The sequence below is a fragment of the Acanthaster planci genome, linkage group LG10 (genome assembly GCF_054643075.1).
Source record: "Acanthaster planci isolate LZ-2023a linkage group LG10, COTS_SCS, whole genome shotgun sequence".
NCBI lineage: Eukaryota > Metazoa > Echinodermata > Asteroidea > Valvatida > Acanthasteridae > Acanthaster > Acanthaster planci.
Window position 1 is genome coordinate 10,828,109 of NC_141786.1, and position 15,123 is coordinate 10,843,231.

Consider the following 15,123-nt stretch of genomic DNA (forward strand, 5'->3'; position numbering starts at 1 on the left):
ATTCTGTGCTGTGACTGTGCGAGGTATAGCGTGGACGCTGCACCAGCGGCGCTGTGTGTAGTGACTATAACTGGTAGGTGTGTTTTGTATACCTTATTGATTTTTATTGCAATAAATCAAATACTTGATTATTGTCCTTGGAAATCCTGTGCTGATTGCGCCAAAAAGTGAAGTGAGAGTTACACACTGAGTTGTTGAGTTTTCTAACTCGCCCAACTGTGGGGAACCCAACAAAGTTGTTGGTGAGGTTGACTCACCTAGGGATGGGCCCTGGTCCCTTATAAGGGAGTGTAGGTTAGTCGTTGGTGGGGTTCCTAGTAAACCTCAGAGTAAGCCTCACAGGCCAACAATTAACCCCGACCGATACAATGGTGAAGTTCTATGGAACGATTATTACCAACATTTTGAGGCATGCCGCAAGGTAAATATGTAGAGTGAGGAACAGGCAGAAGAATTTCTGGCTGCCAGCCTTCAGGGTGATGCCCTAAGACGTCTGGGCGATGGTTCAAAGAAGTTCACTTACAGTGAGGTGTTGGAGATAAGATTGGGCCCTGGTCGACAGGCCGAAAACTATTTAGTGGAATTTAGACACAGAAGACAGGGGACTCTACAGGAGTTGGGCCAAGCAGTCTGTGATCTCACGGTGAAGGCTTACCCTGAAATTCCCGAAGAGGCCCGAGAGCGCCTTGGTAAAAATCATTTTCTCGATGCAATTAGTGGTTAGGTTGTGAGGGAAGCCGTTCATCGTGTTCATCCCAAAACATTACACGAAGCGATACTGGCCGCTCTTGAGACCGAAAAGATTGAGGTTCAGAGTAGAGCCGAGGGAAAGCCCGCGAAATTCGCGAGGGCTATCGACTCTGACATTGAGTGACGTCTTCAGAAACTCGAGGAAAATGCTGGCCATCAGTCAAAGAGATTAGACCAGATGGTTGAGTTGCTGAAAGGACTCAGCAAACAAGGTCTAAGCCCAAGTGGACAGGCGAAGGCCCCTCCAAGGCAGTCACCAAAGCCTGGGAGGAAGAAGCCTAGTGAGTTGAAGTGGTTTAAGTGTGGGGATGCTGGTCATTTCGCTCGTGAGTGCAGTAAGCCTCACAAGCAGAGAAGTGAGCAGGGAAACGTCAGCCAGCGGACCGGTGGGCCCGAAGGCAGGCTGGATGTTCCAGAGGGCCCAAGCAAGGCAGGAAGAGGCGGAAATCAGAAGGCGGAGAGCGTATAGGCACTCAGCCTAAGTTGGGTGGTGTTGTAAGGGGAACAAGCTGTAGGTTCCTGGTGGACTCAGGGTCTACAGACACATTGGTCAGTAGTCGAGTCTACCAGGAAATGGCCTAAGAACGGAGGCCTGTGCTAGATATGGACAGCACCAACATTCCACAGGTCGATGGCAGTAAATTGTCAGCGATGGGCGTTGCCTGGGTTGATGTACATGATGAGGTTCAGAAAGAACAACTTTCCCAGTGTGAGCAATATTTGCCGATGTAACGGTATATTGGGCATGGATTTCTTGTTGACCCTGGCGTAAATTTAGATTTCCAAAGTCTCAAATTGAGGCTGAATGGTGAGCGGCTGAATGTACAAGCAGTACTGGAGAGCCATTCATTAGAAGGGTGCTCGTGGCTGAAACCATGGGTGAATTGGCTGAGCGAGGCCTAATGCTAGCCAGAACACTGGTCCAGTCGAGGGCAGAGGTTCTTCCTCTGCGGATTTTAAATCCAAACAAGGAGAAACAGGTTGTTCGGAAGGGGACAGCCGTTGGTACGATTGCAACAGTGAATGTTAATTCGGTTGCTGTTGCTATTCGGAAATGTACGGGCGAGGTTGGAGGAGACCTCCCGAGTCACCTGCATGATTTGTTTGACCGTAGTAAGGTCAACCTTGGTGAGGATTATCATGCTGAGGTGAAGTATTGCCTGGTTGAATTTCAAGATGTCTTTCCTTCAGGCGAGCATGATATAGGGCGAACAGAGGTGGTGAGACACGAGATTAACACTGGTGATGCCCGGCCAGTCAAAGAGAGGCCAAGGCGCCACCCTCTGTGCAATCAGCGGGAGATTATGAAGGAAGTAGAGGACTTGCAGAAGAGGGGGGTTATTGAACCGTCTGACAGCCCACGTGCTGCTAATGTGGTGTTAGTCCAGAAAAAGGACGGGTCACGTCGACTTTGTATTGATTATCAAGGCTTAAACAGGGTGACCATTAAAGATGCGTACCCTGTGCCTCGGATTAACGAGACACTCCATGCTCTTGCGGGTGCCGAGTGGTTTTCGACATTAGACTTAGCTTCGGGATATTGGCAGGTGGTCATGGACGAGGATGCCGGTAGGAAATCAGCTTTTGTGGTCCGAAGTGACTTGTATCAGTGGAAATGCATGCCTTTCGGCCTCTGCAATGCCCCAGCCACATTCGAGAGGCTGATGGACAAAGTAATGGCAGGCCTTCAGTGGGACAACCTGTTGATATACCTGGATGATGCCATTGTACTTCGCAAAACAGTCAAGGAGGAGATCGAGCGACTGAGAGTCGTTCTCTCCAGGTTGAGAGAAGTTGGGTTGAAATTGAAGCCAAGTAAGGCGCCAAGTCAAAATAGAAACGGTTGACCAAGCGGGAAATGGTTGCCCTTAATCCACTTTCAAACCGTTGCCCGATTCAACTGCAAGTGGGTAATGGTTGCAAGACACCGTTTCCCGAAAGAGAATTGGCTATGCGGCAACCCCTTTGATGCATACTACCATCTCCCCCACCTTGGTACAAAAGCCCTGACTCCCAGCTTACCATGAATGGTTATTGTGCATCGGCTTTGTTATGTAAATTGGGCCAGTTCATCCACAGGCTTAGCACAGCTTATTCAGAAGGGGAAGCAATTAATCTCTTAACAAAAGACTAATTCCATCAGAGTCAACGGGCCTATGTGCATCACTAAGTCTCGTGTCACTGAATTAAGATCTGTAGTTTTCATTCCCAAAATCTAGCACTGTCAGGCAGTGATTTCCACATCACAGATTTGTCAATAATTGGATTAGACAATAGAGTAAATGGAGAAGATTATAGATGCAACAATCACGGGACTTCAAAATCAATCTAAAATGTGAAATAAGAAAAGTCCACTAATGTTGGTTTGGGTAGCGTGGCAAACTGAAGAAAAAAATCCTTATCCATTTAAACGGTAGTATAAACCCATCCTTAACCCCCCCCCAAAAAAAAATTGTTGACATATCAATGGGCTGGGGTCCCAGCTGTTGATAAACAGCTCTAATGACTCAACCACCAGCCACAATGGAGTGTAATCCTTAAAGCTCTCTATTGTTAGAAAACATCACCCAGGAGTGGTGTTCATCAAACCACAAGCATTTAGCTAGTGACTCCCTATCATTGCCCGCTTTACTCTGAAGCGGGTAAGGAGCTTATCGTTTATGTATCGTTTCCCACTTCATGAACCGTTTCTATTTTGACTTGGTGCCTAAGTGCTTCTTGATCCAGAAGCAGGTTAACTACTTGGGACACATTGTGTTGTCCAAGGGTGTAGCTACGGACCCCGAAAAGGTGCGAGCCGTGGCTGAGTGGCCGACACCGAAGTGTGTGAAGGAAGTGCGAAGCTTTGCTGGCCTCGCTTCCTACTATAGGCGGTTTATCCGTGGGTTTGCTGAGGTGGCCTCACCGTTGCATACTTTGACTGAAAAGTATAAAAAATTTGTCTGGACCGAGGCATGTCAAGAAGGATTTGAGGCGCTTAAACAGAAGTTGCAGGCAGCTCCTGTTTTGGCTTACCCTGTGTCAGACAGTGACTACATCCTAGACACGGATGCTAGTGGAGTTGGAATAGATAGGGGCAGTTTTGTCCCAGGTCCACGGAGGCGAAGAGAACGTTATCGCCTATGCCAGCCGCAAATTGAGTAGAGCTGAAAAGAAGTACTGTGTTACGCGGCGGGAGTTTTTGGCGGTAGTGGTCTAGTTGAAACAGTTCAGGCAGTACCTGCATGGTAGGAAGATTGTCTTTTGCACTGACCATGCTGCCCTACGGTGGTTGCTTAATTTTAAGAGCCCCAAGGGCCAGCTTGCTAGAGGGCTTGAAGTCATCAGTGAGAATGATTTGACCATTTCTTTGACCTTGACGAAAGCATTGGAGTGCCGATGGGCTGTCCAGGAAGATCTGTAAGCAGTGCGGTCGGCATGATTATGATGAGGAGGCAGTAGAGGTACCTCAAATACCAGATGAATTTGAGGGTGCTAAACCTCCTGGTATTTTTGTGGGTCAGGGAGAGGTTGTTGCTGATCCAGTAGTTCCAAAGGTTGAGGAGAGGGGAACTTTTGCCCAACCTTGTATGCCGAGGGATGCTGTTGGGCAAGCACAGCTGGAGGATCCCAGCATGAGTTGGATTGTTAATTCTAAGGAGGAGCTGAGCAGTAGACCTCTTTGTGGAACTGTTTCAGGCACCTCGGCTGCCCACAAAAGCTATGGTCCCTCTGGGACCAGTTGCAAATGTGCAATGGGGTGCTTTGCAGAAGGTGGGAGTCCAACGATGGGAAGTCAGTCACGTGGTGACTGGTAATCCCGAGGAAGCTTCAAGAAGAGGTCCTTCGTGAGCTTCATTGTGGTCGGACGAGCAGTCACTTGGGTGCCACAAAGACACTAGCCAAGGTAAAAACGCGGTATTACTGGCCGGGAATGACCGCTGACGTGAGGTCTTTCATAAGACAGTGCGAACTTTGTGGAAGGAGGAAGTCTCCTGTAAAGAGGAAAGTTTCCCCCTTACAACAGTACGTGGTTGGCGAGCCCATGGAAAGAGTGGCTGTGGACTTGCTGGGGCCACTGCCCCGGAGTGACAGTGGCAATTCTTGGATCATAGTGGTCGGGGATTACTGCTCGAAGTGGATGGAGGTATATCCCCTCCCCGATGCCAGGGCTGACACCGTGGCAAATAAATTTGTCACCGCGTTTGTCTGTAGTTTTGGGATTCCTTTGGAACTGCACTAAGACCAAGGGACAAACTTTGAGTCGGCTGTCTTTGCTGAGATGTGTCGGGTTTTGGGTATATCCAAAACTCGAATTACAGCATGCAACCCAAAGTCCGATGGACTGGTTGATCGATTCAATAAGACTTTGATCAACATGGTTGCTGTGATGATTGAACCAAAGAAAAAACAGCGTGACTGGGATAAGTGTCTACCATATGCATGCTTTGCATATTGGTGCACTCCCCAAGAGTTGACTGGTGAGTCCCCGAATATGATGATGCTGGGGAGGGAGACCATGTTGCCAGTGGACTTGGTAATTGAAGGTCCTAAGTGGAGGACCCGGTAAAAACAGATTTTGCACGAGGGTTGAGGCAGAAGCTGCAGGAGGCTCATAGCAGAGCCAGAGAGTGCCTCCAACAACGTGCAAGGTATCAGAAGCGGAACTTCAACCGCAAGGTGCATGGAGGAGGGCTGTTGGAAGGTCAGTTCGTCTGGCTTTTCAATAAGTCCAAGAGGAAAGGGAGGTCCCCGAAGTTAGAACTTCGCTAGGATGGATCATTTCTGGTGGTCAAGAAACTCTCTGGTGTAACTTACAGGATTCAACGGAAGCCTGGAAGTAAGGCTTTTGTAGTTCATGGAGACAGGCTCAAACCATACACTGGCGAGACCCTAAAACCATGGCGATATCAGCCAAAGGTGATTGAGGAACCCTTGATGCAGGAAATAGCAAAGGGTCCCCAATCAATTGGAGTAGAGCTAGTACATGATGGAGTGATTAAGGTTCATGGAAGAAGTGAGGAGCCTCCTAAGGCTCAAACGGTTGGTCCTTCAGGATAAAAGGACGAGGGGAATGGCCCGACAAAAGCTCCCAGAAGGTACCTTCCGAGGAAACACCGGCGATATAGGGAGGATTTGGACAAACTATAAATTGTGTTCAAAGTTCCCCGGGGGAGAGATGGCCTGTAACCTCAGGGTAGTTTGAGGAATTAATTTGATTGGATTGTTATTAAACAAAAATGTGGTTTTGTTTCTTGGGTTTGGTTTATTGTAGCAACATCAGGCGGCACTATCGTTCTTGCCATCCAGATTATCTTGATGAGTGCAGCAGTGTCCAAATGACAGAGGATCGACAAGACGGGGGTACTACGATGCCCTGTTCCAGTAGTCCAAGGTCGTCGGTGGGAAGAATGGTCAACAAGGGGGCGGTAGGTTCGGTTGCACCGACTGAGAGGGTGGCTCCCCGAGATAGGGTTGATGAGGATGCTCTAGGTATAGGCGAGACCTCATCAGCTGGGAAGGGCCCGGCTGAAGATGAAAAGGCCTCTCACTCAACGGTGAGCAACCTGTCTCATGTAAGCCGCTAATCAATATCCCCGATCATTCGCTTGACTGTAAGGCCCTGTTCCATTCTCGACCTAGTGAAAAGTTCCGGCCTAGGGACAAGCCAAGAGCCGACAAAGACAGCTGCCTTCGAAGAAACAGGTGAAAGTCCCACAAGAGAAGCTGTAATTTCACTTTCCCCAGCCCCCATATCACCTCTGGTCCGCTGCCCAACAGGAAAGTCCAACGAGCAAGAGAGTCCAGCCAAGAACACAGAAGCTGAGCACTCGACAGCGTTTGACCAGCCGCAGGTTCATCATAGTGTACCAATCTTTCGCAATGAGGGTAAGCCTCGCTCTATTCTGGAACTGGTGAGGAAGGAGCGTCAGACTCCCGAGTCACCAAGTCAATGATGTCCATGAGCTCAGGTACAGAAGCCGGCCCAGAGCATGAGGAGGGGAAGACTGACAGAGACAAGGGAAACCAGCAAAGATGAAGAAGGTTGCAACCATAGAATAGAAGATCTTCCTCGATGGCAGGCTGATTCGAGAAGAAGTCCATCATCAGGCATACCTGAGACCTGTCGATGCTAATGAGTATCTCACAGTTGCAGAAGACGGCACTTAGTTTTTATTTGCTTCTACCTTTTGTCTATGACTAGCAAGGAAAAGCACTTTGTAAATATGTTTTGCTTGTGTTACAGATTAAAGTTAACTTATTTTTTCAGTGTATTTTGAAGTTTGAAGTGTTGAGGATCACTAAAGGTTTTGCTACTACTTGAATTTTATTTTTATGTCAGAAAAAACAAGTAAGTTTTAATTGTATAAATAGCAGGAGAGTTTTGAGGTATATTATGAACGTAGTGGAGAGTACACTTGTGAATAAATTATGCTAATTGTAACGAGGTTCATTAGGTAAATCTCAGGTTTGTTTTGTATGAAGTGAGTGATTTCCACATTGTGTAAGTAATGTATATCTGTACTTATAACTGGTGTGAGGTTTATGGACCTCATGGCAGGGGTTATAACTGTATAAGGTTTATTGATGTAGGGGTTTAGGTAGACCTCATGTTGTTGTAATTGTATAATACAGCACTGTTTCTTATAGTTTTAGATTAAGCCATTTGGCACGGGACAGACCAAGCTTAGCTGGGGCCTGTGTGACGAAACAGGGGTAGGCATGAATGCCAGTCTAAGTCACGAATTATTAAGCATTGAGTGGACCAATCAGCGTTGCGTAGAGCACTAGGTCTGGGCGCTTGCGGCGTGCTTAGAGCGCGCACAATCAGTTAGTTAGTTTTGCTGCTGGGTCGCAGAGTGGCAGGATCGTGGAGGACGCTGTCTACAATTCTGTGCTGTGCCTCTGCGAGGTATAGCGTGGACGCTGCACCAGGGGCGCTTCGTGTAGTGACTATAACTGGTAGGTGTAGTAGCGAACCGTACTGGGTCTAGATTACTTTAGTGATAGAGCTGAGTGTCGTGAACCTAGGCTGGGAGCTAGTGGTCTTTGCGGTTTGATTGTTTGTCGTCTGTAAGCAATGATAGTGGGATGACGGCTGGAAGGCAATCTTGTCATTGTGCTAGCTAGCTTTGAGGTTTACTTGATGTACTCAGATCGCGGTGAGGGTAATTTCCCTTTCGTTAGATTGACCCTGTTTTGCATGACATGTTTTTGCATGTTTAAGTTAGTCTGGTGGTTAGTTAACCACGTGAGGCATATTGTATTGCTTTGTGAAGTGTATTGTGTACATAAACCTTGTGTGATTTATATACCTTATTGATTTTTATTGCAATAAATCAAATACTTGATTATTGTCCTTGGAAATCCTGTGTCACTGTGAGGTTTATTTAGGTTTCCCTGTGTTTCATTACTGTATTGCCAGATAAATCCAGTCTTTCCTAATTGGTGGTAAACTTCCACCCAACGAACTGCCCCTAGGCTTAGTCCGCCGTTCGTTAACTGATATCCCCCCTTGTATCATGGTAGCCACTCATCCTTGCTCAAGGTTAATAAATATATTTGTGGGGTTTGGCCAGGTCAATTCCATCCCTGATCCGGCCGGTTACTGGGTCCACCACAAGAGGTGTCAGTTGCATTCGCCTCACTATGTGTGATATTTGTGTGTACCGTGTGTACATTTTTGTTGAGTGAAATTTCTTTTGTTATTCCTGAGTTCACAGCACAAAGTGTCCTCTTTGAATATTACTTGTACGTGGCCTCATATTGTGACTAAAAATTATCAAAAGTACACGGTATATGGCTCACAGTACGTGTTAAATCTGGAAACATTTTCAGACAATTCTGATTTCTTTTTAAATTTGACACGGAAATCAACACATGCACGTAGTCCTTTAAGAACTACATGTATGTGTTGATCTCAGTGTCAAAATGTTTATCTACAAATACTGTTGCTGTGCTGTAAGTTGGATGGGGTCAAATCTGAAGATAGCCTGATTTACAACTTGATTGCCCCGATGTATTCCCATCTACATGTAGAAGTTGCACTGCACAAAGTAGAGACTGAAATACTGGTAAAAGTGTTTTAGATTAAACGGTTACAGTGCACATGTTGCATGTTCATACCATTTTTGTCTTCCACGGGAGCTCACTTATTCCGTAGTTGTACAGTACCTCTTGTCCTTTCGTGATGGGCTTGATGGCAAACAGACACAATGTTGGTTTGCAACCCATGGCAACTCTCACCTTTGCATTAGCCTCTTTATCACCGTGACTAACTCAGGTGTTGCATCAACAATAGTTTCAAACGATTTCAAAGAAAAAAGTAAATGTATATGTATGGCAGTGGACATTTGCATGCATGTAGAATATAAAATGATTTTAAACCAGATGGTTACCACATGTATTTACTGTATGCTCCGAATTTCAGAAAATTTGAATTTCTAACCATTTATTTAGTATTCACTGAACTGTCATTCGAATTGTAAACCTTTTCGCAAGTGTACATGAACAGACGGTTTGTCACCCCTCGTCCCACTACTTCTACAGTGTTTTCACTTTCGTGACAACTTGAACACAACCATTCTTAAAAGCTTTTAACGTAGTGAGACAGATGAGTCAATATTTGACAGAATGTGTGATCGTTCACTTCTTATATTGCTTCCTGGCTCATGGAAAAAAAATCAAAACATGGTACATGTAGTATTAAGTGTCTTTCTGTATGTACATGTACAATGCCAGTAACCCAATGGGGTACTTGCTCTCCAGCATGAGAGTTACAGTAAAATTCACTCTTTAAAAGAGTCCCTTATAATTTAATCCAAAAGAGTGAAAAAGTCTTGGAAAACTGGAACTGGAAACCATGCACTCTGCTCCCAAGATCAAAATGTCCACTCTTTCATGGAGCCATAAATGAGAGTCATACATAATAGTATATGTACGCATACCGGTGCATGTACATGTACCTTGGATCCACTTTTGAAGTGGTTTCCATTCATGAGTGATTTTTATTCTACAGTATTTTCACTCTCATCAGAGTGGTTTTCAGAATTTTTGAGTGGTTTTTACTCTTTCGGGCAGTGTTTTCACTGTTGCCTTCAACGAGTTTTCAAAACCTGTCTTCTTGGCATAGCTAGATGCGTACTTTAACTGATAATACAGAAATACATGTACGAAAGAAATTCCTAGCAGCTGTGGACATTTTCACTCTGAACTGTCCTTTTAAAATATTGCCATATTCCGATTAGGCTGGAACCAGACACCTAAAGCCAGTCATGATGAGTAGAAAACTTACCAGAAGCACCCCTCATGAACAACTTCTCAAGTGGCTGTGCATTATCCATCTTTCACCCCTATTCAAATATTTGGTGCTCACAGGTGTTTTCGGGTCTGGGAGGGGGAGTTGGCCATTTAGGTAATGAGCCGGATAAGTGGTAGATTTCTGCGTCCGTCATTTTTTATTAATAGTCCATTTATTTAAGGAACGAGTGACGTGAAAACAGTTATTCCGAGGAATAACCGAGGTTTAAGTTAATCATTCAAATTTAATCGACTTTTCGACTAGTTTCATGGGAGATTCAGATTTAGATTCAGATCTAGATGTTAAACGCTTGCAATGCCGACTTACTCGAAATAAGTCCGTGTCAGACTCCATTAATTAATTTTATATTTTATTCCTATTTTTCCATCAGGTCAATTAATGTCAGGCATTTTCTATTTCAGTGTCAGCTCCTGTGCCCAATTTATCTGAACTAAACTTTGGCATGTATTATTCACTAGACTTTCTCTTCATGTTTAATTCATCACTTTACTTCTTCAGGTTACACATCAATGACCAGGGCCATGGCTTTCTGTACTTAGGAACTGGATGCACTACCTTGTCCTTTTGTATTGCAGTGGAGCTTTCTTTTGTAAAGACGTGTCACAGGTTGTGTGGATAAAGAAAATAAGGCTGGAGTTCTGTGGGCGATTTGAAGGTGAACTGTACGTTAAAATAGATCCCTATGCCTCTCTATTTGATTACCAAAAGCGCCCCATTGACTCGTCAAATATTGATAAATTTATCAATAAGAGATTCGAAGCGCAATCATTTATTTGTGCAAAAGACGTATACTACGGTACCACGGTTCACTGTCGTGCGGCGCCAGCGTTCGGTATAGAGTGACACCGACAATGTTAAAAATTAGAAACGACGGACTGTCACAGTGTGCTCACTTTACGGCCACTGCAACAGAAGGACTGGATGCAGGCCAGAAAAATGATTGTAACAAAACCCAATCTGTACTATTTACAATATTTGATATGAATTTATTTACAAAATTTCTCGATTTTATAATACAAAATATCCACCATTCCGTATTTACAATCAGATGTCTCTCAAGTGAGTGTAGCTACAACTCAGAATTAAATTACATTAATCAAATGAATGTCTATTCACGGCCGCATGAAAATCAGCCTTTGCAATTCAAGTATTTACAGGTAAGTACAGGTATGTGTGATTTAAAATTTTGAATTCACAGTAAATTCACAAACTACACAAACTAGTGCATCAAGAGACACTTTTGATAGTTTCTAATTTCTGTAATATTATGCTGTAAAATTTCAGCTCTGAAAAGCACCTCAAAATAAATAAATGTCAGTATAAACTCCAGCGAAATCAAGGTTGATTAAAAGTATGCCACGAGCTGGAAAAACCTGAAAGGTTCAAGGCATGTACATGTAATAGAAGATCTTGAAGTCAAAATTTACAAGTGTTATCACTACATGTACGTCTGCTCTCAAATTAAATATCTGACATACAGTTCGACGTAATATCAGTTCGTCTCTCCTTGATTATAAGAATCTGCCCTTGCTAGCTTGCTCATCGACTCTGGTACATCTGTGGGACCACCTCCGCAACTTAGATGTGAACCCTCACTGCAGTGTGCTGTGACCAAGGTTACAATGGAATTCAAGAACCAGCCATCGAGCGTGAGGAGGAACGGAACTCAACCAGTCATTGAGCCAAGCTCAGATCTTCAAGGCCATCTAATTAAAGCAATAATTCACCAAAATGCCAAATAGTATGGTACAATAACAAAAATTTGTATCTCAATCTCGAACAGTCATTTCAAAGAAAACTTGTCAGAACTCAAACAACTATGATCAGTAATTTGACATCAAGTTGATTTCGAACACATCTTTAGCAAATTAGTTGATGCTGTTGAAGTTCCAAATATCAGTCCATCCAGTTCTTGAGACTCACAACCAAAAGCACTGATATATAACAAAATAACTTGAATTTAAACTTACGGTTTTCTTCAGTTTTCTAATCTTGGAATGTCAATCAGCCGCTACGATGATCCTGACAACCCATTTTTTCTCATAAGCAGCCTGACAAATCTGCTACTGGCTGTGGCAAATGGCGCAGCTAAAGTACAAAACTCGCGCGGCACTGGGATAGGGACTATCAACTCAGCCCACACATCTCATCATCATGATGCATCTCTCAGTTCTCCACTGTCTATCGCTGTTCATCACATTTATACCCAGTTGTGCTCTGTTCACCTTCAAATCGCCCACAGAACTCCAGCCTTATTTTCTTTATCCACACAACCTGTGACACGTCTTTACAAAAGAAAGCTCCACTGCAATACAAAAGGACAAGGTAGTGCATCCAAATTCCTAAGTACAGAAAGCCATGGCCCTGGTCATTGATGTGTAACCTGAAGAAGTAAAGTGATGAATTAAACATGAAGAGAAAGTCTAGTGAATAATACATGCCAAAGGTTAGTTCAGATAAATGAAATAGAAAATGTCTGACATTAATTGACCTGATGGAAAAATAGGAATAAAATATAAAATTAATTAATGGAGTCTGACACGGACTTATTTCGAGTAAGTCGGCATTGCAAGCGTTTAACATATCTAGATCTGAATCTAGATCTGAATCTCCCATGAAACTAGTCGAAAAGTCGATTAAATTTGAATGATTAACTTAAACCTCGGTTATTCCTCGGAATAACTGTTTTCACGTCACTCGTTCCTTAAATAAATGGACTATTAATAAAAAATGACGGACGCAGAAATCTACCACTTATCCGGCTCATTACCTAAATGGCCAACTCCCCCTCCCAGACCCGAAAACACCTGTGAGCACCAAATATTTGAAATAGACGAAAGATACGCGTGGTAGACATTGCGGTCTAATTTTTGGGTGGGCTTCCTCGTACACTCCTGTAGACAGAGGAGATAGATGTTACAAGCATCACGTTAGGAAAAAACTGCCACCACCAAAATCGAGAAAAACTTCAAAAGAGTTTAACGTTCAATTGGAAAACGGTGAAACGTAAGAAATATAATATGTGTTAAACCGAGTTTTAAATGGCAAGATCTCTCGAGGTAACCCGTTATCAAGATGTAACTGGGGAAACCGAATCTAAAGTAAAAGATCTATTTAAAGTTTCGGATAAGCACTGCGAAAACGCCCTCGACAAATTAAACCTCGCCAAACAAAATTTTTCAAAACGTATATAATGAAATGGAGACTCACACGTTTTACTTAACCGAGAGCGAGCAGACGTTTATATTGAAAGATTTCCTTAAAAACAACGCAGGCGACAAAGTCGTCCGAGTAAAGGATATTCAGTTTGAAGCTGGATATTTTAACGCAACAAATGCGACTGAAATTGAGTGGGATACAAACTTGGACGCTAGGCCCGCGGGGGTACTTGGAGAACGACCGCCCGGAATACCTTCAGAGGAAAGAAAAGATGTATCTCCCAATTCAGAATTAGTACAAACAGCAAAAACCAGATTGGTCCAAGCAAATAAAAAAGGCAGTTACGCGGAAGAAATTAGAATCATCGCTGAGTGGGTAATGGCTGAGATGAGCCTGGTGAAACCATGGACTGGTTTCACGGCGTTTCTTTTAAGGTTCACTCAGAATGTAAAAGGGTTACTTTGGCCATTACTGCCCCCAATCTCAAGTTGCGACTAAATAAAGAAGTGTCTAAGCTACTGAACTTACCCAAAATAACACTTTTACCCAACGTGATTTATGAAGGCAAGTACGATTTAAAGTCTCGGTTGACAGACGTGGGAATCAATCACCAAGGTAAACGATTCACTTCGAACTTACGTCTACGCGTTACTCAGAGCACATGCACAAACCAAGACCAGCGTTTTAGCCACCAGCACCAGTTAGACGCGCAACGGCAATTTATTACGATCGTTGAATCCTTAATTAATTCAGACCCGATCTTGGACAGTCCATTGACCAATTCCAAAATTCGCTACAATACGCAAAAACGCCTATGGACTTTGTAGTCGCCACGGGTTATACCTAGTGCATTCGGACATGGACTTGCGCATCGGTAATTCTGAGGGTTATAACAATGATTTACAAATTACGACTGCGGATATGAAGACTGGATACGTACCGAGTTTAAATTTGGAAAATGATTTTAGTGATGAAACGACCGAAGCGAACAAAAAAGAACCAACAATATTACCAGATCCAAATTTAAAGCCAATTTTAAAGCCAAATTTAAAGCCAATTTTAAGTAAGCCTTTAGAAACGCACAACGAAGAAAAAATGTCCTCAACCGTTGGAGCTCCACACTTGTTGGAGCCGTTGCCGTGGGTGTCCTCGGTTTTATGTTGTTTAAAGTTTTGACTTAAACGGTTTGATTTAAGGCGTACAAATTAAATTTTGTGGCCTTTTTACATCTTTTGCACGTACGTCAAAATTAAAACACCCACGCCTACAAACAAAGTCCACACGCGCTCTGCTGCCCACACGGCCGCTTTACTCGCCATTTTAAAAATCCAACTTAAAACGCTACCTATGATTCCGGGCAAGGCGCCTAAAGCTTTCAACCCGAGTTTCTTCAATACATTGGCCAAATTCCACAGTTGCCGTTTGATCCAATTGGTAATTCCATCTTTGGAGGGGGGAGCTGGCGTTGGCTAAGGTGTCGGTTCAGGTGCAGGCGCAGGACTTGGCTTGCCAACAGCTCTGACGCCAGCTACGATGCTACTAACAATGGTACTTATGGCTAAACTAAAAGCCGTTAAAATGCTAACGATCGTGACGCCTTGCTCTGTAAATATCGTTCGAATCTTCTCGCGACAAATCCGATTCATGATCTCTTTGATCGTTTCCTTGCAGCGATTAATTTGGCTCCTCAATTGATTGGTATTTCCAACCGATGTCGCTTATCGTTGTAACGATTTATCTAAAGCAACGAGTTCTCTGTAATTTAACCCTTCAGATTGAACGTCTACGTCACAGGTGATGTTTTCTACGATGTCGCTCGCTAGATATGCTTCTAGGGGTAGTTTTACTAATTCTGTGCTCTCGGGGTGAAGTTTCGCCAGTTTACAAGCCACTTCCTGCGCCTACTGTTTTGT